This window comes from Falco biarmicus, chromosome 5 (genome assembly GCF_023638135.1).
Source record: "Falco biarmicus isolate bFalBia1 chromosome 5, bFalBia1.pri, whole genome shotgun sequence".
NCBI classification, from domain to species: Eukaryota; Metazoa; Chordata; class Aves; order Falconiformes; family Falconidae; genus Falco; species Falco biarmicus.
Genome location: NC_079292.1, coordinates 46028596 through 46055127, shown reverse-complemented (window position 1 = coordinate 46055127; position 26532 = coordinate 46028596). Strand labels below are relative to the sequence as shown.

The 26532-nt window shown below is 39.4% G+C and overlaps 1 protein-coding gene across 7 annotated transcripts in view; it reads right to left on the bottom strand.

The window, feature by feature from the left end:
• Positions 1-26532, bottom strand: part of ANKS1B (ankyrin repeat and sterile alpha motif domain containing 1B) — a 442225-nt gene that overhangs the window by 52965 nt on the left and 362728 nt on the right. The window lies entirely within an intron of this gene.

The window sequence follows — 26532 nt, the reverse complement described above, 5'->3', positions numbered from 1 at the left end:
AGAGAAGGCAGCAGAGTGGGGGTGAAAACAAGGAAGGGGAGGAGAAGACTGGAGAAGGAAACGTAGAGGTGCAGGCAAACAGTAAGTGATGTGGATTAAAGGGATTCATGGAATGGATGAGGAAGAGAGTAAAGAGCAGCCAGGGAATGCTTGAGGGTGTGTGTGTGTGTGTGTGTGGCAAAAAGGGAGGAAAGGAACTACACAATGAATAAATACCACTTTTAAATCTATTCATCATCCCACAGGTGATCTCCAAATGCCTCATACAGTTTGCATTATCATGTAGATTCATCCTTGCGTAAGAAACACAGGATGGACAGACTTTGTCCTGGAGGCCTATTACTTGTATCAAATACAATGGATATATCCTCTGTTGCACACAGATGTGACCAACAGCGTATAGGTTCAAATACCTGGTCCTTGCCCAAACTCCAATAATACTGCCAAAAAGGTGTTCCAAATTTACTGCAACTACTCCCTACTTGTATCTATCTGTGTCCCTGCCACATACACAACCACCGCTGCCCTCAGGAAAACAGAGCAGGCGAAGCAGCAAGTTGGAAACTTGAGCATTAGTGGAGGAAAAAAAAAAAAAAAAAAAAAAAAAAAGTCTTATTTTGAGGCTATTCTTTAATGGCTACAATGACTTCAAAGTGTAACACGGCCCTAACTGTGGAAGCAAGCCTCTGCTCTGCAATCAGCAGTGTCCTCACGTAACTCTTCCAGAATGTATATATAGTTTCATATACCAGAGCTGCCGCCATTCCCTCTCAGGAGACAGCGTTTCCCACTATATTTAGGACCACCACATGTCAACACCCTTCAGTCGAGAGGAATTTCTCACTCAACCTAGGAAAAGTAATAGTCCCCCCAAAACCCCTGAAAATTCTACCTCCTAAGTTATCAGCTACTTCAGTTTAAGCAGTACCACTAAGAGCTACCATTCATGAGAACAAACCAAACAGAACCCAGACCCCATCAACTCCCCTACAACATCTCTTAGATCCAGTATCTTGGGATACAGCACAGCAATCCACCGCCATCATTCTAGTGGGTCAACTCCTGCCTGCTATCCATGGGCATGTGAATTTGTCCACATGTCCTCTGTTGGACATCTGTGCTATCTGATATTGTGGAACATCAAGAACATCTTGTTTGCCTGGATCTACAAACCGATGGGCTATGACATGAAACAGATCAAGGGCTTCCTCTGCGAGGCAGCTCTCAGGGTGCTGCAGCCCCTGCTGCTCCATGCAGCTCCAAGCTGCAGAGTCCCACAAGCCTGCTATGTGCTACCCTATTAGTCTAAATCTGGTGAAGCACGAGTGAAGCTGAGATAGCACAGCACACACAAAAATGCCAGAGGCATGCAGAAGACTTAGTTATGTCTTCAGTTTACATTGAATGTTAAACAGAAGGGTGCACTGTTTATCTCTGTATTTAACTATATGAAACGTGAACACACTACAGCTGCTTTAAGGATTACTCAGGTAACGCACTTCAGTGAACTTGCTTTTTTCATAATGCTTCCCCATAATCAAGAGCATTTACCCTGAGATTTTTGAGTCAAGCTATATTTCTTGGGTTGTTTCGAGGTCCTCAGTGCTCTGACTGACTTATTAGCTATAACAAACCACACAAAGCAATTCTCTTTGACTTCACAGAGCTCTTGAACAACAGGAGAGAAAAGGACACGAGTCTTGAGGGACTTCACACGTAAGAGATGAGCAGACAGGTATAAATGGTTATATTATTTCAAAAACTGTGCTCAATTTGAAAGCAATACAGATCTTTAAACACCATAAACTCTGCTAAGCTTATTCCACATTTTGTTTCTCCATTAAAATGGTGGTCACACCAAAGCTGAAGTATGTAGGGATTTAAAGATGAAACCCACAGAAATGTATGGTCCTCAGCCAGTAGGCAGCTGTAACCCAATCTTATTCGGACCACATACTCTGTTAACTGAAGACAGCTGCATTTTTCTGGAAATGGACTCCCTAGTAATTTTCTTACTTGGAAAAACTGTTACTCGACTTATAAATATAAAATACCATTTTCTGAAACACTATCTGATTTACAAGAGTTTAACACACACCCTAAAACTCTGAAAGCTTGTTCTGTGATAGATTATCCTTGACAGTACCTATCAAAAATGTCAAATATCACAAATATAGGTCAACAGTATGCAATGGCAAATTTGCCTAAAGCAGTATCTTAGAAATATGTTAATGTTGTGTATCAGATAACAATCTTACACTTATTTAGCCAAAAGTTAGTTCCCCATGAATATTTTCCATATATCAGGTAACAGTGAACACAGTAACACTGAACTGCAGGGACAGTCAATACAATGCACCTAAGTGCTATACAGTGAAGCATTTTGTCAAGTGGATTGTCGCTTACTTCATATAGGACAATGAAATGAGCTTTGCAGCATGACTGCAGGAATCAGCTACAACGTGTCACAAAACTGTCCAGAGTAACTTAAGGCCCTCCACAGCCTATTACTTCATTACTGGGGAAAAAAAAAAGAAAAAAAAAAAAAAAAAAGCATGTCTATAACATGCATCTTTCCACACCACCATCAGTATATCTGAGACAAAAATAATACAACTCCATCTCATACATTTGCTTATATTTGAAGCTGTAACACAATTAAAAGAGAATGGCGCAAGTCATTTGTCTGAAGAAATTATACGTGCACACAAATTTAATCTTGTTTTTACCTCTGTAGTCTCCAACACAAAATGAAATTCCACTAAGAAATGTAAGAAACCCACAAATGTAACCAATGTAACACTCTGCATTTACATTTCTGACTTAGTTGACAGATGTTTTAAAAAACAACCACATGTAGCCCAATAACTCCCCGATGACTGTGTATGTGCAGATGCTGGAATTAACAAATTACTCAATCTAAAACTGAGCATTATTTCTGCAACATTCTTCTGCCTGATCTTTTATTCTGATTGAACAATATGATTCAATACTGTATTTTTATAATTCCATTTTTCCTTTTTTTAAATGAGTATTATAAAGATTCTTGAAATTCAAGTAATCAATTCCCTTTCTTTTGGAATAATCTGAAAAGTTACTGTATGGGCTAAAATTAGTACCATAATAGCACATGCGGTCTGGACTAAATGTGTAGCAGCAATCAGACACTAGGAACTAGCTACAAAGTGAAAGACCAAAGAGTGGTCAGAATAGTACTAGTGATTCTCTGGTAGCAGCATCAGACACTCCAGAATTTAAGAAGAAAAGATGGTAAATGCAAGCCAACAAGGTGTGATCTTCCTATTTCTGAACGGCCACAAATGCTAACTAAATTCAATTTTATTAACCATTTCACTGCTAGTCATACTGGAATAAACTCCAGGCTATCTGGAATTGCAGGTGACGGATGAATTGATTATTACCACTTTCCTGCCACAATGCCACCCCACAGGGCTAATCCTGTGCCCAGTGGCACACGACACGTGTGCCCAGAACACCCAGGAAGTGAGCCCAGCCCAACCAGTACAGCTCATCTGATCACCATGACTGGTTTAACTGAAAATTTGGAAAAGGTTTAAATACACTTGCTATACAAATCCCCAGCATGGACAACTGTTCAAAATTTTACAAACGCTAAATACAGGACTGCCGTCAGTGATTAACAGTTAAAACAAACAAATAAAACAACCAAAAGACTATCCAAAAAAAGGGCAAAACCCCCCATACCCCACATACTGAGCAAGATTACACAGTGTAGTAACTGGTGTATTTTGAAAGATAAATATGCCTGCGTCAGCTGTGATATTGAATGACTGGTGGTCTACCAATACCAGACACGGCCAAATCCAGTCCCACCTACATTAAACTGTTGCATTTTTCACATAGGGATATTTTATGCTCTTTCTCATCCTGATTACAGTTGCTGATTCCTCCCAACCCTAAATTATTGCAAACCCTTGCTATTTTTAACAGTGCAGGGCTTTTCCTGTAGAGCCCTGACTGCCCAGCAAAGCACAGGCATGTGGAGACCGGGAGGCTCTGAAGCACCTCTGCTAGGTGCGTGACTTCTCTGGTTTCAACACCTGCAGTGGAAGCAATTGTTTCTTACACCTGTGAAGACACTTGTAAGAGACTTAAGTTTTCATAGCATGATGATATGAAATATGCACCATTATCCCCCTGAATTAATTACCAAACTGGAAACAGATGTCAGTTGTCTTGGTGACAGCATTTCACAAAGACAGATGGCTGCCTAGTTAAGTCCCATTTCTATACATTATCAAGAAGAACTGAGGGTTTTTTGCCCTGCCCCCCCTCCAATATATAATTTAGTTGCAGATCTCCAGTTTAATGGTACTGAGAAGCCAAAGGCCAAAAGTCTTTTCCAAGTAAAGGTAATTTTGGCCCCCAGGCTGTTACACCCATCTGAGATGCATGGCTGCACATCACCTGCTGCCAGAGCAGCGGTGTTACAATGCTGTTCTGCTGCTGCCATCCCAGGTCAGACTCGGGTGGGTGAGAATTTATCATTTTTTGCAGAAGTTCTCAGGGCAGCCTTTGGTACTGCCGAGAATGCTGGAAGTTTTGTCCTGACTTCGCCAGACAAGCTATTTCTGTCATTAAACGGTTTTTCAAATTCTCATTAGTTTAAGAAATGGCTGGCTGAAAATACCAGGCATGAGTACTTCTGGCTGTACTAAAGATAAAAGAAAATAATAGTAATTTTGTGCTTGTAATCAATAACCCTCAATATTTCAGTGGAAAAATACTCGTTAATTTTTCATTAATAAAAATCAGGAAAATACAGTGAAGCAAGACCTGGCCAATACTGAGACCTGGCCACTTTACCTCCTGCGGATACATGCTCCTCAGGCTACATGCTGAACTGCTTTTTAAAAGCAATTTTTTAATAAAAAAGAAGTTAAATTTATGGCCTTTTTTAAAAAATAGTCACAGTTTAATGACTTTGCAAGCCTCAGATGTAATGAAAAATATTACATATGTGCATTTTTATTACATGAGGCTCAAAAACCCATAGATCAGAAATCCTAAAAGTCCATTATACATACAAACTAAAAGGTTATTACAATAATGATTACCTTTTCTACTAGACAAGGCTGAAAATATTATTCATGTGAAAAACAGCAAGCACTAAGCAGGTCTGTACAAAAAGTGAAAATATTCCTCCTATTTTTCACAGGCAGTAAGTGGAAAAAATATTGGACAGTTTGAACGGTGGAATACATTCCCAAATCGAGTACTGGAGGATGGACTTCTTAAGACTGTTCTTTCCACTGGTGACTTTCATCTCCACCTCTGTGTGGAGCTAATGACAGGTCCAGCCACTGATTTAGATCAGATTTGGGAAATGTGTGGTCAGAGACCAGGAGTATTATTCCCAGCCAACCTCCTTGAGGTCTTCAATGTTAATCACGTAGTACTACAAGAACAATTGCAATACCAATGTGTTATCCCACAATATTTTGCAGGATAACTTACATAGCAGATAAATTATAATTAAAGTTATTGGTACTACAACACTTTTCATAACGAGCTAATAATTTATCTATTTTTAAGTATACAATTATCAGCAAAGCACATTAGATAGATGTACACAAGTATGAAATAAAGGTAGTGTAATGAGAAATAGGAGATAAAATACAAATCTCTATAGAAAATTTTAACAGCTCTAAAACCGATCCTTCTGATCTTGTTTCAATTTCATCACAGACTTAATTCCAAGCCAAAGAAAAAAAAAAAACCCCACACTGAAGCCCTTTTAAAGAACAGGACATTTGCCTACTAAATAAATAGCTTTTTTTTTAAAGCCTTCTAAAAACATACAGTAATGAATGTTTTCATAATAACAGAAGCAGCAAACAGTCATTTGCTGCTTGGAGTAAAAATGCAGATTACTTTAGCTCATAGTTATAACCAATGCAGTCATTAAAATGTAAGCTCTGTAGTATGAGAATGAAATCTGTTAATGATACAGACATTAATATACCAGAATTGAAAATTAATTGTTTATTTAGATATCATGCAATTATATTGTCTGATAAAAATGCCAATAAAAGTAATGAAAAACCTAAGATGGTGTTAAAATATCTCCTTCTAATACTAAAATTTAATGGAGGTCCTTCTATGCATTTTTTTTTTTTTTAAATCATCAACATCTTTCAGATACACAATGACTGCAGATGGAATGTCTTCAACATACATAAAGAAAAGCCAAATACCGGACAGGAGAACCTGGACTAAGGATCAGAACAAATGTGGTTAAGAGATGTTATTCAGAACACGTTCAGTTTCCTAGTGTATTTGCAAGTTACCAGCTGTATGCAAGAAAACCTATTATTGCATTAAAGTATTTCCAGTTTAGTAAAATTGTTTTTCTGTATTGCAAAATGTCCACATTTAAAGCATGGGCTCCACCCTTGAATATCCAGTTCAAGCCAAACCTATGCACAGAGGCTGCCCATGGCTTGCATTCAGGCTGTGCTATGGAGCAGTTTTCACAGACCACCACACACAGCAATCCAAAATACGCTTATCCCCTAAAGTATTAAATATCCCAGAGTTACAGACTTGATCATGCATTATTGTTCTACTGCTAGCATTAATATTTATCCACTTTTTAAAGGAAAGAGCTGTAAAAGTATTGTAAAGATAAAAAGTGAAAAGTGTTTGTAGCCTTTGATACAAGAGCCATCGCTGGCAATGCCAATGCTCTACTAGTATGAACTGATAGAATAATGCTAAGAACACAACCCATCCCAATTCGCTGCCAAGTACAGGTAAATCGTCCTATAAGTCTTGCCAAACTGCATGAAAATACTTCCTTAGAGAAATAAGATCTGCAGAAAAAAATACCAGGGTTCAGTCCAGCAGAAGGGGTGCTGGGGTGCACAGTGGGAGCAGCTGCAGCAGAGCAACCTCCCAGGGGTCTCGCTCCAGGGATCCCCTTAAAAATGGACCTAGGAGGTGGGCAGGGAGCAGTTCTCTACACTGCCAGCTCCTCACCTACTTCCTGACCTGACCACAGAAAAACTAACACTGGCACCAGCAAATGGGCAGGAAAGTACAACCAAGGATGGAGGGAAGAGGGAGGGGTGTAAATCTCATTTTCAGCAGCTGCCTTTGCTTACAGTGGTACAAGCCAAACATGGAATGCACCCCCCATAGTGAAACTGGAGCTTCTTTCACATACACCCCCCCCCCCCAAAAAAAAAAAAAGAGGGCAATTAGCAAAAAACCAAAATATTTTAAAAAATAAAAATCTGTAAAGAACCCTAAAGCCAGCATTTTAACAGAAACCACCATCTATGAGCCTATGCTTTTTAGTATTCAGCAGTTACTAAATTTAGTTTTCTAGTTTGTCTATCAGATGTCTGCCATTTTCTCCCTGAGGACTGCAAAAAACCTGTCACAGACAGAGTAGCCATTTTATGAAAGGTATATTTCTTCTCGTAACTTTTTCTGTCTTACCAGTAATTGCTACGGATTCACCCTACTGCAGCGTGGCTGCTCAGCCTCAGCCACACTGCTTTATTTGTCAGCGTGTGGCCCACTGGATGAAGTAAAACACATTTTGTGATGTGCTAGTATAGGGGCTGTTGACTCTATTTTGGGTACCATGTGTTATGCTGTCCAGGAATGTCACCTCTATTGAGATCTTAATTTCATTACTTTACGGAAAATATGCACCTACATATACACCGTGATGTGAAGAGGGTCCTCAATCATTGCTCTGCCTGCTCTGCAGCAACAGCTACCTGACCAGTTTCATCAATTTTCTTTCAGCAAGGCACTCCCCAAAAGAATAAACTTTGAATGACCGATAACCTCAGTATAGGTTATGGCATGACATACAACCATAGCATAAAAATAATAAATGAGAAGATCCTCCATCAACTTACTTTCACCGTTATCTTATACTATCCTGGTTTACAATCTTCTCATTAAACAATTTAATTAAACTAATTAAAACAATTACTACAGGTTCTAGAAGAAAATCAAGGCTTGAAATAAATGGCACCAGTCCCTCTCCCCAGGTTTCACACCCCCCTCCGCCTTCAGCGATCTCATCCTTTAACATCAAATGGAAGAAGCTACTACATATGTAAAAGCTATCAATTAATCTCAACTGCAGCTATAGTAATATACTGTTTTCTTTCAGGTAGTCTGATTGATTAGCATAATTAAAATACATTAAGAGCAATTTTGTCTAACCCACATTTGGTTTGGATTGTGATGTTGCTTGTCAGATTCTGAACATCAAATCTTGTCCATTTTCCAACTACATGATACGACTTTGAAAAAAGCTATTAGCTCTCCCTTATATCCTTGCTTCATTTATATCCTCTATCTCATCACAACTGTAGCAATGCTACTACTATCTTAAAAAAAGGCAATGGCCACCATGGCAGAGCAGAATCATACATCATAGGCAGAGCCGGCATCATGCTGTACTTTGACTCTTAATCTGTGAGGAGGAAGCACTGTGGGTGGGAGAGAACACGCTCTATAAACACAGCAGGATGGCTGGATTAACTCTGCCAGGGGCAGCAAGGGGATAGCAAAAGCATTTCTCAAAATATCTTTTCTTTCATGCCTTGAGGTAAGAGCAGGAAGGAACACCATCAAAAAGTGGGGTTACAAAAGGATACAAATAAAGTGGCAAAAATATTCATCCGTCAACAGCTCAAGTAAGTTCTTCCCTTGTGGCTCTGAGCAACATGACAAATTCAGACATAAAAGATTATTGTCTGCATGATTTGAGATAAAACTGAAACCACAAGGCCATTCAGATCGTACGCATCTTCTTATGCAGATTCCTTCATTAAACATTCAACTATAGTCTGTCTTAAGGAAGAAACATTTTTGTACATAACCAAATTAGAATAAAGCAAGTGGGCAAGCTGTACTGAAGAGCTCTCCAAACAGGAGGCTGATTTTGTACTATAGTTAAAAAAAAGATAAACTGAACTTCATATTAACAGTGAAAACCAGCAAAGCTTTAGTCATCTCAAACTTGCTGTCCTTAAAAGTTATTTTATAAACTAAAAAGAATAGAGATGTGTGTATCTTTTTGAATTCCACAGTTTGGGCAGATGACGCTTTATTAATGAAGCATTCTGGCAAGACCCACCAGTGAATGGGTTAGCATGGGAAAGGCTTGCTATAAATTCTATTTGAATTTTCTCAGTGAGAAGGGCTGCCCAGGACTCCTCGTAGAGGGCAGTGTAGCATGTTTTCTTCACCTCTGCTCTTCCGCTCTTTTTTTTCTTTAGCTTTATCAAAAGTTCCTGAAAAAGGAAAGTTGTCTTCAGAGTGTCAAAAAGAGGATAAACCTCATTTCCCATGGCTCAGGCTTTGCTTTTCTTGTTCTCTATCTTAGGCCCATCCAACCCATGCAATAAAGTTGAAAGAAGAAAAGATCGTGCCAAGGAGTTCGTTCCCCACTTTTTCCATCAGCAGCAGTAACACCAGCAGTCTATTTTGCACAGCATTACACAAGGGGATTTTTGGACCTGCATGAAACTGAAATGACTTAGCAGACCTGTGGATGCAGCTAACTGCAGGACAGCAGCCCCACGGCACAACAAGTCAGAGGCCCTGAATCACATCTGTAATTCCCACACCACTCTTAATATTGTCAAGAAACTCCCCAATGTCTAGTTACACCTTTTTATAGTTCTAAATATTGCAATTTAGGAAATATCCTTAATCCAATGATCAACCATTCTGATTCTTGAATTATTATTTTGTTAATATTTAACCTAAATTGCCTCTTCTCTTGCTCTTGTTCTGTCCTCACTGATTTATGAAAATAATTCATCAGTATCTCCTTTATAACATCCACTTACATGTTGGCAGAAAGTTACATATGCTCTCAGTCTTGTTCCCCCTAGAAGGAACATGCTCATTACACTAGGTAACTGGATACAAGCTCAGACACAGCCATGATTTCTAATGCACAACATGAGCAGAAAAAAGCCAACAATCCCTTTTCCCCTCATCTAAAAAGCAATATAAACACATAACATTTTTGCTTTAAAAATAAAGAACGTAAACCAGAAAAAAAGAAGTCTTCTTTTGCAAGTCATTTATAACATACAAGCAATTTTGCAAAACTCTTCTACCAAGAATAACTCTCCCTCCTAAATCTGTTTCAACCGGACATGAAGAATCCAATGTATAAGCACATTATCCCATCTGAGACTTAAGAGAACCACACCAGGGGACAGAAATCTACAAGTTTTTATACACACTCCTCTTGTTAGTATGCACAACAATACCATATCACTGTCTTTTTTTGTGCTACGCTGTTGACTGATGGTCAGTCACATATCCAGCAGCTCTACTCCTCCTGCCCAGATTATTCACCCAGCACTGCCGTTCAGTAACATACTCAGAGCTCGTTCCATTCTTTCATGTGATCTGTACTTCCAAAAGAAATAACTTTCACGTTTCTTCAATTAAATCTTATATAACTAATTCCGTCCATTTATGCGATAGGAAGATCATACTCTATTTTAATCCTATTTTACAAATGTTACTACAACATTAAATAACCACCCTTCAGATGAGAAATAATGCCATGAAAACACACATTTGTTTGGGACGACAAGTTTGCAGACCTTTAATTTTGTTAGAGCTTGAAATGTTAAAGCAGAAAAGAGATTATTTTATATGTATATTTATTTATATCTATTAATTTATAGTATTAGCCATAATAGCCAGCGGCATTATTGTGAAGCCAAATAAGTTTCTACATCATCTTGTCACAAAAATGCACTGCAGTACAGATCACATTAACTCACTATAACGTAAGAAATCTTGACATGAACTTTATACACCAAGTCACCACATGAACTACGATTAATAATGAATCAGAAGAGTAGATTTATATGAATAACAAAAGAAAAAACCCTCTTGCTACGGACAACTAGATAACAATGTAACTTATGTATTTGCTATGGTCTCAAGTGTAGCCACTAAGGATATCTTCACACGACTGATTTAAACTTCAAATATATTTCTGAGTTGTACTAAAGAATTAACTAACATTTTGGGTTTTTCAAATGAATAAGTAAGCCTAAATTTAGTCCCTGTTAATTAAGTAAAGTTTCAGAAACTCTACCATTCAAGTACACACCTTGTTTATCTGGGGATTTTTTTATTCTTCCTGTGTTTGTGATCCAGATCTGGACGCAGAGAAGCGTAAGGCTTTTCTCATTTTAACAACACTGACATTGAAACTTACTTGCTTCTGCTGTAACATGAACCTTTGAATCATAGGACATTTTCCATTCATGATTTGCGTTCATATTTTATCTAACAGATTTCTCACAGATACACAACAGCGTCAGTAAACCAAATTTCTGCACACAACCGAAAGTAAATGACTGTGTTACTTCAGTAGTAGGAAAGAAAAACACTTAAGGAAAAGGTTAAAATATGCTTTTGAAATGTTACATTTCTGTAACACATAGCACTGGCTTACACAGCTGCAGCCAATTTCTTAATTTTCACGAACTTTCTGTGTTTCACCCTAATTTGGTCCAAGATAGGGACAGCTGATCTTTTCTGAATTAGTACCTATCACAAGGAATTTACCAAGTGCTGGTATTCCACCAAGCCCCCAGGACGTGGGTGCCCTCCCTGGCCATGGGCCCAGAGGACAGAACCGGCATGAGAGCCGTGCAGTCAGCTTTTCCCATCAAAGTGCAGCACAGATGGACTAGGAAAAATTCTCCGGATTCTTCATGCTTGAAGATTTAGAACAATATGTGAAGTTAACAAAACATTTTAAAAGAAAACACTAAATGTACTGGTGCTTCAGAGCTGCCCAGGAGATAAAAAATCCGTATCACAGTTTGGAAAACAGAGAGCAGAGCATGGTGCACTCACTAGCACCCTGAAATTTGGAAATGTATTCCCAGAACATGTGTCTCTGCTGGCAGACCCTCTGGGGATTGACACAAGTGCCAGTTCCAAACCAGCGTGCTGGGAGGCTGTGGGATGGAGGAGTTTGAAGCATGGCGGGACGCTTTAACACACGCATTTCCCCGTGTTTGAAGCATGGCGGGACGCTTTAACACACGCATTTCCCCGTGTTTGAAGCATGGCGGGACGCTTTAACACACGCATTTCCCCGTGTTTGAAGCATGGCGGGACGCTTTAACACACGCATTTCCCCGTGTTTGAAGCATGGCGGGACGCTTTAACACACGCATTTCCCCGTGTTTGAAGCATGGCGGGACGCTTTAACACACGCATTTCCCCGTGTTTGAAGCATGGCGGGACGCTTTAACACACGCATTTCCCCGTGTTTGAAGCATGGCGGGACGCTTTAACACACGCATTTCCCCGTGTTTGAAGCATGGCGGGACGCTTTAACACACGCATTTCCCCGTGTTTGAAGCATGGCGGGACGCTTTAACACACGTATTTCCCTGTGTTTGAAGCATGGCGGGACGCTTTAACACACGTATTTCCCTGTGTTTGAAGCATGGCGGGACGCTTTAACACACGTATTTCCCTGTGTTTGAAGCATGGCGGGACGCTTTAACACGCTGTCGCCCTGGCGTGCCCTTCCCATTCGGAACTGCCTCGCAGCTTCCCGCAGCCCCAATGCTGCAGACCAGCGCTGCTGGGAGTCAAACTGAACGCATCACTGCATGCTTTGTCACCAGGACACACAGGCAGCAACAAACACCTTCAGAGAGAGCTACAACTATATAAAACGACAATCTACATTTGTGCTACAGACAGCACGAACGATGACCTCACACAGGATTCCTCCGCATCCATGGTCAGGGAGCAAAGGGGAAAACAAATAAATGACAAAACACCATGTGCAAATCATAAAACAAGACGGTGGGAGACACCACGAGCTACAAGCAAGTCCCAACTGTACAAGGAATTACATCTGTTGAGAATTCAAAATGCAAATGTTAAGTTTTATTAATCCACTTCTTAACTGTGGATACAACCAATGCAAGCTCCTGAAATAATAAAGTAAAATGGGAATTTGGAACCTATCAAAGATAAAATGAGTGCCAGAAATTTTCAGCAGATGAATAACACAGGAGAAGAATAGAAAGACCAGAAAACGGGTCATTAGAGTAATCAGATGAGAAACAGCTAATGGAAGGATTTACATTTTACAGTAAAATTAAAAGGTAACTATTTGAAAGATACCAGTAGGTGATATCCACAAGACATTTGTGATAAACCAGAGTAGATTATTTTGTCTGTCTGTTGTGGCTGTTCAGATAACTTTCCTATTTTCTCCTTTGCAAATCCAACTTTCTTCCCTCTCATCTGTCAGCCTTCTCCCTCTCTCTCTTCACAGCTTTCTTTTCAGCTCAACAGACCCCAAATTGCTTTTCCCCTTGCAGCTTTGCGCCAGGCCCCCTTTATTTCTTTACTGCCTCCCACCTAGCTCAGCAATTTAATCAGCATTTGCAACCATACTCCCACCTTGTCCAGCTGACCACTACAGAGGTGACGGGAAGAAATGACAACAAAAGAAAAAGCAAAAACTGCTGACCAATGACTAAGGTAAAAAGCCCGGGGAAAAATGGAAAGGAAGCTGTTGGATTGATAATAAAATCAGATTTGATATAACAGCATCTGCTCTCCTCCATAAGCAGTGAAATATCCATGTAATGAACATTTTTAATGTATATTTAATGTCTATTATGCATGTCATTTATGGGATAAGCACCCAAGACTGCAGGAAAAGACCGCCTCATTCTTCAGCAATCTCTGTCCTTATTTTGCACCTCTAGGATACCGTTGAAACGAAGAGAACAAACACCCACATAGGTTTCTATTCTTTCGTAGTCTGTACAGTGAGTCTTCTGTACAAGTGGTGCTGCTAGGAGCCCTGCAAGGAGCTCGCCTCATCAGCTGTGACCTAGGACAACTTGGTATACTACCAGGCATGGTATGGTTGTTTAATTCTTTATTGAGATAAAACTCATAGAGAAAACAAATGTTTTACCAATAGGAAGCATTCTGCAGAATAGCTATTTCATAATATTTTGAAGAAAGAAGTGATTTTATGAACATGGGCTCCTGCTACGGATTTTTTTTTTAATTGTGCATTTATTTTTTAGCTGTTTAAAATCTCATGAAATCTCTTCACTAGGATAATTTTTTTTTTACTGTTTAAACTGAAAAAGATTACAGCATCATGATGTAAGAAATACTTGGAAAATATAAAAAATTACTTCTGTATGTTACCATTGTAATGTTTTGCTAATAGATTCTGTAAGCCCCCAGGAATTGGCATATATATTAAAATCATCTAGGGTCAGCTTTCACAATTTACAAGCTTCAGTGGTTCAGAATTTCATATTTTTAAGAAAATATGGCATGTGTTTGTATCAGCAAGTTTAATCCGTCATTATCCATCTCCCTCCTACACCTTTCTAGCATAAAACCCCCTTCTGCTTGCTGACAGAATACTAATTTGGCTTCATTTAAATGCTAAAGCAGCATAGTCCAGCTATCTCATTTAAAATGTGTAAAGCTGTGAAACAATTGACAAGCACAATGAAGAGTGTCTACCATAAGATCTGCATGGAATTATTTTTCAATGGACACTAAATAGCCAAAAGCCTACACTAGCCAATTTTTTTTCCCCACATGTATCTCCTAAAATCAGGAAAGGGAAAAGGGTAATATTCACCTAGCAGCTCACCACTTCATACCATCTGTTAAGATTAAGGGCCAGGTGATGTGTACTGAGTATATACATTCACATATATATATATACAGGCTTCTATTTGTGCAAGGGCGGTCACTCATTCTTGTTACTTCAGCCACATTTTTACTCTGTATGTGCAATAAAAAAATGTGTATTAACAAAGCCTGCATCAAATATAAATTGAGGGCAAGAGGAATTTCCATGTATAAATAGTACAAACCCCCTCAATATATAGCACTTTGTGTGCAGGACCTGGGCTGGTATCCCTCAGCAGTACCTTCCAGTGACCCATGTTGACATATCTTCAAGAAAAACCTCCTCATAAAGGTGTAGTTTTAAGGCATGAAATGGAGAGTGTAACAAAACTTGAATTGGCATGATTCGTTGAGTAGATTCCAAATACTTGGTGTGCAAGTACATGGAAGTGCGTATGTGGACATGTAAAAAGACATGACGTGTGTTACCGTCTTTGTACGCACACACGTGAATAGAAAGCTGGAAAGGAAAATGTCCAAAGGAACCCTCAGACTGCTGCAGGGCATTTTTCTTTGCTGCTTTCCATTCACACCTGCGTGTACAAAGATGGTAGCAGGCATCACGCTAGCCACAACATGCCTGAAGAACAGTGACCACCAAGGCCTGGATTTGATTAGCAGCAAACTGCTCCACACCAGAGCAAACTGGGAGCTAAGCCTTGTATTCCTGGGGTGTGCAACTGAAGAGTTACTTATTCAGATGTGCTCACAGAGGCTCACACTGTCTATTTCAAGTTCAAAATCAAGGCAAGCAAAAATGCAGGCACAAGCTAGTGTGCTAAAACGTTCCTCACAATGGCAGAGAAGGTACATGGGCAAATGAGATAGCAAAACCTGTTAAACTTTACAACTGAGATTAAGATGAGAAGAAAGCAACCATTTTCTCTCTAAACTCTAATTCCTGAAAGGTTAAAAAAACTGCAGAGGTTTATCAGCAGAAGAATCACTAGTAAAAATAATTTGTTTCAGAGGGTAAACATAAATTTTGTTGTGCAGATAGCAAGACAATAACTGCTGTTGGACACATCTATATTTCTACATATAAACACTCAATTTACAGTTTAGTGTTTTAAAGAAATGAAAACATGGAAGACCTGATCATAGTTCTGACTGCTCTGTGTAACAAGACTTATGCAGGACTGAGTTAAGGAGCTGACCCATATACTGAAAACTAGGATCTAAAATTAAATGGGAAAATGTACATCATTATTTTAACTTAGCTCAAAGTTGCACAGCTAAATCTCTGTGCAGCAAACTGAAAAGTTATCTATATACTGCAGATTATTATGCACTCAGTGAACACACAATATTTAAATAATTTTTGCTATGTTAAGGGTATTGAATTTTTCATGCATTTTAAAGTTAGATAAATGGTTAGAAAAATAATTCAATGGGTCAGACATTTCATTAACTTAAATATTAACAACAAAATCCTCCAAGCAGAATAAAAATACCTTTTTTTTTTGTTTGTTAGTGGGGTTTTTTTTCTCTCCTCTTGCCTATGGACCTATATACTTGTCCGGGGCAGCAGAACCCACCAAGAATCCTTCTCAGATTGCCAGAAGTACCAGGGCGCTAGACATCTGGGGCTTCACTGCCTGAATTCTCTGTTGAAATTGCCCATGTTTATTTCCTAGCTAACACTTTACCTTTTGTGTAGATTTACAGTTGTGTTCTTGGTCCAAGTCCCTTGTTCCCAAAGGAACCTAAGCTTTAATTTCTGAATGAGCACTGAATATCAGCTTAACACTGTTTAATAACTTAATAAGCATACACACATTAGGGTTTTGATACTATTTAAAATACTTTCCACAAGTCTATAAATTACCTGCCTGCAATGATCTAATGCCAGTGAAAGAGTCTCTTTCATTCACCACTTACTGGTAACAATGGGAACCTGGTTTTCTTGATGTCAATGGCAAAATACCATTGACTGCAATGAAGCCAGTGTCTCACTTGGACACGCTGTATTCCAATAAAATAGGGATTACACTGCATTGCAGAACTGAAAAGGATGGGCATAGTTAAAATGAAATGCTAGAATGAAAGCTGTGTAAAAATAGTATTTTCTTATTCAGCAGACCTACCCTACAAATATATTCGATCTCATAGCTCCTTATTCTCACAGTTAGAAAAAAATACTAAGATTTCTTTTTATTTCCATTTCAGAGACGGCACATTTATGGTGAAAGTAAGCAGATCCTGTTTATATAGTCTCTCACTCATGTGATTTCATCATGAGTCTCAGTAAAGTCTATCTTCCTCCCAAAACCACAAACTTTTGAATTTTGGCTTATGTTAGGAAGACAAATGCGTAAGCCCCATGACTGCATAGAAAGCTTTGAAATTATCATTTTGGGTGGGGAGCAAAAAAACTCTGCATCTTAATTTTCCTATGATATTTGAAGCCCTGAGGTGACTAGCTTTTCATCATCTATATAATCGCTAATTAAAGGACAACTGAACTTATAAATTCTACACACAGGAACAGCCTGCACAAGCTGGAGCAGCCCTACTATAAATACTGCCTGCAGAATCCTTTCTACCATGCGAAAGCGAGCAAGGCAGCCTTTCAGACACCAGCTTAGACTTGCAGGCAACATGTATCCTGTAGTTAGGAGAAATCTTTTATTTCAAAACTTGACAATTTTTACCTTGTGGTCCCTAAGATAAAATGAACATGGCACTTTGTTACCCTTCAATGTATCTTCAGCTTTTCACAGCACCGTGTCATGAAAGATTCTAATTTTCATTTAGGTAAAAGAAATTTATAATCGGATGCAAAGAAAGGCTTGGACACAACCCAACTGTAATCAAACTACTAAACCCAAAAACCACATGCAAAGATTAATGAGAAGTTGTATGGCAGTATTTCTCCCTGGCTGTGCTCTGTGAAGAACTCTGTTGAGAATCAGGTGTAAAGGACACTGTCGTTGGTGCCAATCCTCTCCTCCCAACCCACTGATGCAGCCTGTAAAACTAAGGCTGACCTGACACAAGCTGGGCACAACCTACCGTTTTGATATGTCTCTCCTTCCTCTTAACCCTACAGGACACCCCCCCCCCCCAGGCTGTTGGTGTCGGTGGTAAACAAGAACTGCAGATCTGCTGGTCTGATGTTAGTGATACACTAGCTTAAGATGCATCAGATGTAGCTACTTCTCCTAATGGCTGCTCTTGATCCTATGTTGTCAACTCTCAAACTTTCCAGCCTGCTTTGTTAACACCTGTGTTTTACTAGAGCAGAGCCCTACACAGAGCTAAAGCAGCCCATGTCTTAAAAACAGTGCCCATGGTGCAGCGAAGGGAACCTGATGCATCCGATTCGGTAAGATTTGTCCTTGCATCTCAGGCATCCAGGACTTCCACCGCTCTATGCCAAAGTACAAGAGAAGATACAGTCCAGCAAGGTGAAATTAAAAAGTGCTGTAAACTGAACATCAAATGAGTTTGGGACTGCAGAAAGCAGGGAGCAAAGTACACGGACTCATGCTTCACTACAGAATTAAGAACAGCATTGAGAATGTGATTTAAGAAGAAAATTACATGACAGAGTATGTTTTATTTCACAGCATGCTAAAAAATGATTAAAGAAACATGAAAAGCAGACTTGTTCTTTTAGCTTTACTTTCAAATACAGCAATATAACACAGAACCATTCTGATATGCTGCTGTATGCATCATTTCTATGCCTATTATCCTGCTTCTTAGAAAAATGAAATCCAAACCTACACATTTTATCTTAGCGCAGCAGCACAGGTTTTATAGAGTGAGAGCTTATAAATGGTAAACCAAGAATTTAGCACAGTGAAAACACAGTCCAGGCTCAGGGGTCTAGTCTCTTCTCATTGCTTTTATATACTTCCAGTATTCAGGAAAATTACGCAGAAGCATTAAGAGTAGAATAGACCCCTGTGAAATAAGCTCACAAATGAAATTAAGAGAGGGAGAGAGCAGCAAATAACTGAATCCCCTGAGCCAGCAGAATGCCACGTTGAACTGTCCCAGGAGGATATATAGCATGTGCTACTGTGCACCCACTTTTCAGAGGACTTGCGTAATTTATGAGCGTGACAATAATGCCATACATACCCACAGGGTCTTCCTAACCTCCCTCCCGCCCATCAACATGCTTCCATAGAGAACTGCCAAGGAGACTGACACAATGAAAATGCAGTGGTTTGGCTGCCTTTCAACCTTCTATATGCCCTGGAGGCAGAAGGATTACTTATTATTAGCAATTATGAAATTTAATCCCCTATACTACATTGCATATGATCAAGCTTTATTGTACTCCAGTGAGTCTTACCATAGTTTAAACATCAGATTATAAACCTATGTTTTAATGCATCGACTTTAATTTTATATAGACTCAACTTTCCCTGTTGCAATGTGGTCACTTCATTCTTTACTGCTAATAGTGTGGCCCTTGAGTTATTGAACAATATAACTGTATGCTTTTATCAGTGCAGGAGAGGAAAAAAAACCCAGCTAACTTGATTTTCTCTTTCCTTTTTAACAAATGAAAACCTGAAGTACCTGTGGATTAACCGATAAACTTAAGGCTGCAGATAAAACTTGGCATACTAATAGAAATGAAACCCCCCTCTCCTAAATCCTAATGCCATGCTTTATTCACAGAATCATCCTGGCCTTACTTGCTGTATCCACACAACCAGAACAGGTGAAATAAGAGCCATAAAAAACATCCACCCTGTGTGCAGTCCGGCCAGGCACTGTAAGACGTGTTTCAGAGTCTTCACTCTCTGCAAGCCTGAAATCAGATGTTCCACATTGTCTCCTTATAGTGATCTTTGTTCTCATAAACTAATGGCAATATCTATGAAAATCACAACACTTTCTCATGGACCACTAGGTTAAGTGAAAAATTATTATGATTACATAAGTGACATTGCATTTGCTGATCACAAATACAAAGGAAAAAAATGTTATAAAAATATGTACTCTTTTTCCAATCAAGGATTAGCAAACGTTAATCCTTGTAAAACAGTAAAACATCTGATTAAAAGGAGACGAGAAAGCAAAAGTGAATTTTTAACACAGCCATCTATCATGCCACTCTGCTACCTTCCATTCCGGGTGGAAGGTGTATTTCTCTGCCTTTGCTTTCTCTACCCACTACATAGCAACACATACACTGAGAAAACCCTTCCCACAAACACTAACGTTCTGCTAAATCCAGCTACCCTGTGGCATACACATTTCCCCTGGGCAGAAGACGAGAGCGCTCGGTGCTCATGGCCCTTATCACTCACATCGCACTACCAGAGGGCACTTGGCACAGTGAGAACAGTATGAGAAGCTACCCGCAACCCAGCGAGTGCTTTTACTTAAGCCAGCATGCCACTCATCACACAGCGACTTATTTAAAGAAGCATCTGGTGACTGACATGTGCCACCGGTAGCATGAGTAACAATAAATTTTCCTGCAGATTTTCACCTACATCTCCACAATCCTTCCCTTGACCCAGACCGAACTTCTCCTTTCTCTGTACCCCTTTCCCCTCCATATTTATTTCCAGCTTCCCATCATGGCTCTACTACTTGCTTACCTGCAGTTTTTCATAGCCCCAGAACTGCAAGACATGATACTCCCACCACAATAAGGGTTATTTATCACAAGGGTTGCCTCTACTCACTTTCATGACAGTTGTGGGAACTTAGTATCTCTGAAATAAACCATTCTTCCAGCTCAAATGCCCAATCCATTTGGAATTTCAAAAGACTGATGTTGCAATTGCAAACCCATACTTCTTTAGGTTAAAAAGTATTCCCCCAAAGGGAACTTCAATGGAGTAAATCAGTGATCAAAAATTCCAAAATACATGTCTTTTAATAATAGTAATAGTTCAGAGCAAGACACTCATATCTTGTTCCTTATGTAACTTCAACATAACTGCAGTTATTTAATCATTGTTCTCCTCATAAAATAAGAGGAGCATGCTACCCTCAATACTCTTTTGCTACATACAGAAAAGTTAAAGCACACCAAATTTAGACTCAGTTCTGTCCTTCAGCAGTCATAAACATAACTGGGCGAAACAAACCTAGGCTGTGCATTTGTGTCCACATAAATGACATCATGTTCATGTGGAGTGAATGTCACTCCACACTCATGTCAGAACAGTGATTAATTAAGCAACTGTCTTCAGTGATTTCTCTCACCTAAGCATGCACATCCAGATTTTCTACACAGGATTCCTTCAACTGAGATTGGAAAGAAAACTCTGCTGCTTAGGACAAGCAAGCATCAGATTGGTTTCTAAACTTATAACACACCCATATAATCATATTAAAGCATTTTGAAACAAGAAACAATCCAGTTCTTTGATGGTTTATCCAAAAAGGAAAGCATTTTTATCAAAACAGTCATACAGATAATCATCTGTTCAGGGAAGAACCAAGTCATGACCCTGAATGTTCATATAATGAAAACATCAAGCAAGCAAATGTTGTCCTCTCTGAATCTGATTGTTACAACCGAGGAATTTTAAACAGCCGTGACATGAAGTACACAAAGCTCACTGTATCTGGGGAGTTAAGGGAGTCCTATAGCCGAGGTTAGTATGCCTCTGTGTGATGATAACGATCCAAGGACTCTCTGGATGCTCCCACTGCCAAGATAAAGCACCCAAGGCAGCTTCACACCAAGCACCAACAAGCTGCAGCTGTAGGTGCTGTCATAAGAGGTGAATGTTCTGAAAGTGAAGGTGAGGATAAGCAGACAGGTTGTGACTGGCCCTGGATGCATAAGCTTCCTTAATGCACAGCTTGCACATGATAGTACGTGAAAATGTAAAAAAATTATTTCCTCTAACGTCAAGACAACAGAATTTTATATTCTGAAGACCTCATCCTGCAATGGCTCCAAATACCTTCCCTTTGATGATTCACAGAAAAGTACCATCCTTGTGTGTCCTTTTGACTCACGCTAAAGCGTAATTGCTGCACTTTTTTTATTGCTGCACCCATTTTCTCTAATCTGTCCTTTCTGTTTTCCTTTTATTTCTTTTAATCTTCTAAATTTATAGATACAGAAATAGCTTTCTAACTTTTATTCTTTTTAACTCTCTTGTGCTTTGGCTCTTCTCTATTTTCTGCAACTTTTTAAGAAGCCAGATACTGTGAGAGTGCCATTTTGCCTCTTTTTATTTATCTTTTTATTTAATCTAATTCATTTCTTTTCCTGAAATGAAAGGCAAAGGATCAGGAATACTTCAGTTCTTTAAAACAGTGACCAAGCCTGCAGCTATTTACTTATGAACTGACTATGTGAATGACTGTGTTAGAAGTCATCAGAGGTCTAAGGGATAACATCATGTATGATAGAAAATAAAAGCTACAAATCGGTTTTCAAGCAGCAGTATAATGTTATCCACAGCTGCAAATGTTTGTTAGCACAGGTGAGGCACACTGAGATCAACTTTGCCATCTTTATTATCCTGTTCTTGCCTGCCCATCAACTGTTGCTTGTAGATGAATCTTGCTCTCCATCACAGACTGATAAACAACACTTTAATTCTCCCTAAATAAAGCAGGATCTTCCTCTGTAAAAAAAAAAACAAACTGAATGACCAGGACTATAGATAATAGCCTTTGGAAAGGTAAATCCACTAGGATTATAAAATCCGTATGAGGAATAACACCTAAGTGGAGGTGAACTGCAAATTTCTGGAGCGATACGTGGAAGTCTGAGAACCAAGTTCAGAGTCCAGCAGGTGAGTTTGTGGGTTAAAAAGATTTGCAAGTGCTAAAAACAGACTGAAGTGGGGAAAAGGTCAATGTTTGCTCTAAAACCAGCAGAATTATACATGTGATGTATTATTAAACTTCAGTCCCTGCAAGGAGGAAAGGTGTCGACAATTTAGGCAGGGATGACTTGAACAATACTAAAAAATGTAGCCATACAACATTCGTTAATTTGGCTAATACCGATGACAACTTTCTTCTAAGCCAATATGGCTTCCATCATCCTGAAAGAACAACTGTTCTTCTTCAACATGACCACAGAAATCCTGCTCCACACACTCAAACGTAGTCTTCCTGGATCCATGAACAGCAGTGAGACCTGGCTAAAACATCTCACATAAAAGACAGGGGTGAAGGTGTTACCTGGCTAAGAATAACCTGACCTAAGAAGAGCATCAAGATGATGGGGAATCCACTAGGACTATCTATGTATGCTTCCCTCTCCCAAGTAACAGCAAAACCAAACAAGATGAACAGCAGTGACATTTTTGGTCACGGACACAGCATCCAGCACCACCTAGCCAGTCACAGTGCCAGCAGTGGAAGCAGGTGGCATTAGCATTTGCCCTGAAGGCAACTCTGACCATTCTCAATTTCCAGACTTGTATGAGAAAGGAGGCGGTGGAGCGGCCTGCAGACCACCTGCTGGTCGTCTTGGAGGCAGAACTGAGATGGCAGCCTGCCACTGGGAAGGAGCCAGCTTCTGCCCTGGTGACTGACAGGTTTGGTCTTGGTCCCTGGAGAAAAACGTATTGCTGCTGGAAAAGCAAGCCTGTTTGTGAAAGGCCAAAAAAAGGTATGAATGGACAATTTAGGGAAATAACTGCTCCTCATAAATCCCCTTTTTCCATTAACACTTTACTTCTGGGAGTATTTTTTTTTCTATAACTCATTTTAAGACACTAAATGATACAGATTCTACTGCTTCACTAAATAACTGGACATTCTTAGTAATTAAACAGGTTTTCTACACACAGCAGAGAAAATATTCTAATGAAGTGATTATATTTTTTTCCATGGCACGGAGCACATAACAATAAGCCATTTCAATAATCATTATTACTGCCATAGTATATATTAATATATTTTGGATAAATCATTGCCTCCTCTATCAACTCAGCTACTGCTCCTGCAAATAAAGCAATACCTTGTTACCTAGCAACTGAGCAAGTCCCTGCTACACTGCCAAAAAAAAAAAAAAGGAAAAAACGGAAATATATATATATATTTATATATCCCCTTGGTTTCATGTTGAGAGAACATCCATAAAGAACAAAGAACAATCCACTCAGATGCCCTGAAATACAATATTTAAATAAAATGTTTGATCCTCTACGTTTCATGAGTATCTTCAGAAGCCAGGTCTAGATTAAACATGCATTACCTCTTACTGACAATGTAATGTTCTCTCTATGCATTTTTTGGAATATTTTATTAATGCATATGTAAGTACACAGACATTACACATACAAGTCATGACAGACACTTAATGCTACATCTGATCTGCGCTAGAATAGGAATAGCTATCACGGGGCTTTTTTAAAAGTCCGTTTGCTTATGCTAAAACAGCTCCTTTCCTGTTTAACGTAGCAATGCACAGTATCACCTCTTACTGATGCAATGTCTCTTTCTAGGGTTCTCTCATTTGTACAAATTATTCCTTGTGTTGCATTAAAAGAACCCATATGTATTATGAAACCCACCACTTCATTGTTTATGTCTGTTTCTGACAGATTGCCAACACCGTGTGGGTCACAGTGAGCAAGGGTAGCTCAGGAGTCCTACTTGCATGGACGAGCTACTGTCCCAGGCAACACACAAATTCAGCAGCAGCCTCTGAACGCTCTGGTTACCAGCACGTCTGGTCCACGCATTACTCCAATGTGAAAAAGGCAGCAGAAGGATTCACAGCCCCATGGCCACACAGTATGAAGACGTACCCTTCACTGCGACAAGGACTGCCAATAAGCTTGTGCAATAGAGAGAATATGAAGTCATGAAAATTGCTGTCCTGAAGGCCCACAGTTTTCATAGTAGGTAGCTGTTCACACATTCACTATTGTCTAGGTCATCACACCACCCCCAGATCCAACATAAAATACATCTGAAGACAATACAAATTTCACTTCAAATGTAGTGGCTAATCACAATCCACCACTGCTAATCATAAATTAGACAATCACTAAACACCACACAAAAATTTTGAATGCTGCTACCGGTAGCAACATCTGTAGTGAAAGTATTCCCAAAACATGCTGTTAAATGTTCTCTTGAAACTTTTTGAAGTCACCTATCTCTTAGTATACAAGGATATTGGCTCAGTTAATCATAACACAAAAGCATACACAATCTATATCATGCTGCCTTGAACATCTGCTGCTGCTGCTGTAATCCTTGATAATTCATAGCAAAAATATTTGGAAAGTGATATGCTTGCACCCAAAGGCACCTCACTTTGTGTGGCTCTTATCATTATCTCCAAGCACTATAATAGTTTGAAATCTTTTGCAGCTTGGTTTTGCTGATTTTTTTTTTTACATTCCTGCAGACTTTAACAACTAGGTACCATAGCTCACCTCCCAGAGGAACGAGTGGAGCTCAGTAAAATGCGTAATGCATACAGATGGGTGAGGATAAAGTATCAGCTACTATGGCATTCAGAAGCCTCTTGCAATAAAAATTTTAGAAGTTAGTGAAACACTACAACTTATACATCTTACAAGGATAAAGCAAACATCAAAGACCATACCCTACAGGCTTTGCATGACGAAGTCTGCGCATACTGTCTCTCCCTCTGGAAGGCAGTCTTTAGTGACAGATGGCACAACCACCACCTACAGATGGCTCAAATGGGGGCTCCATAGCTTTGATAAATACTGCAATCAACTCCTAGGATAGGTACGGTTCAGGCAGCAGAGCAAGCACAGGGAATAAATCCCTCAAAAACTTCTTAACTGTGGAATAATCGTACTCATAGTATTATCCTAAACAGACAGATGAAAGTCCTGGGCTCTTACTGAGCTGACAGAAATTCAGGACTACTTAAGAGGAGGTCAGTAGTTTAGCATAAAAGTGTTTGAAACTAGCATCACTCCATTTCTTATCTACTTCATCCAGAAAACCATTTCCACTTTCATCACGGACCAAGTGCTCCTAGTGAAAGTATTCTTGCTTTCCGGTGGGTTTTGTTATACTCTGGAAGAGCAATCAACCCTATTGCTGACAGAGCCTTGGTTTGGTTGGTAGAAAACATCCTTGCCTCAGACAGATGATCCACTACAGTGAGCAGAAGTATTTGAATTGCTGCTCTAAGAAAATCAAAACCTGTGGACTGATACTGGGATTATTTGTAGCAGACTAGCATAATCTTTTCTAATCTTCTACAGAAAGCTGGGAATAAGAGCAACCAGAGTGATTTCACGAAGGAGCATTTGCTTTAGTTGAGCACACATCTCTGAGACCCTCTCTTTCACTCGCTCCTGCTGAAAAAACAGATACGACTTTGCAATGTCTTTTGTGGCAACACAGGGCTAGTGATGGGCCATGTTTATCACCTGCCTTGAGCCACTCATGCTTCGTGCCATTTGGGCAAGTTTTCTGCCAAGTGGCATCTACCAGAATGTTCTCATTGACCAAGCACTGCAATGCTATGGGCATGTATGCAATACAAAACACAGCAGTTCCAGGAATTTGTGGATGTTCAGCTAAATAATAGGAATATTGCACTTTCAAGTTGGTGTCAGGACACAGAAGGGACACACACTGAAAAAACTTTGATCTAATATGCACACTCCCTGTTACGTTGAAGTATCTTACACACCCAAGAAAAACATACATAGGTATAAAAATATCTCCCAGACGCATTAGGGAGGGTGGACTAAAGCCCTATTCAGAGTCCTTGGATTACATGACAAACTCCCAAGCCTACACCTGGAGTATAATAGAAAGTAACATATTTGCAGAATCCTCACAAATATAGCTCAGCAAGTCTTGTATCCTGAA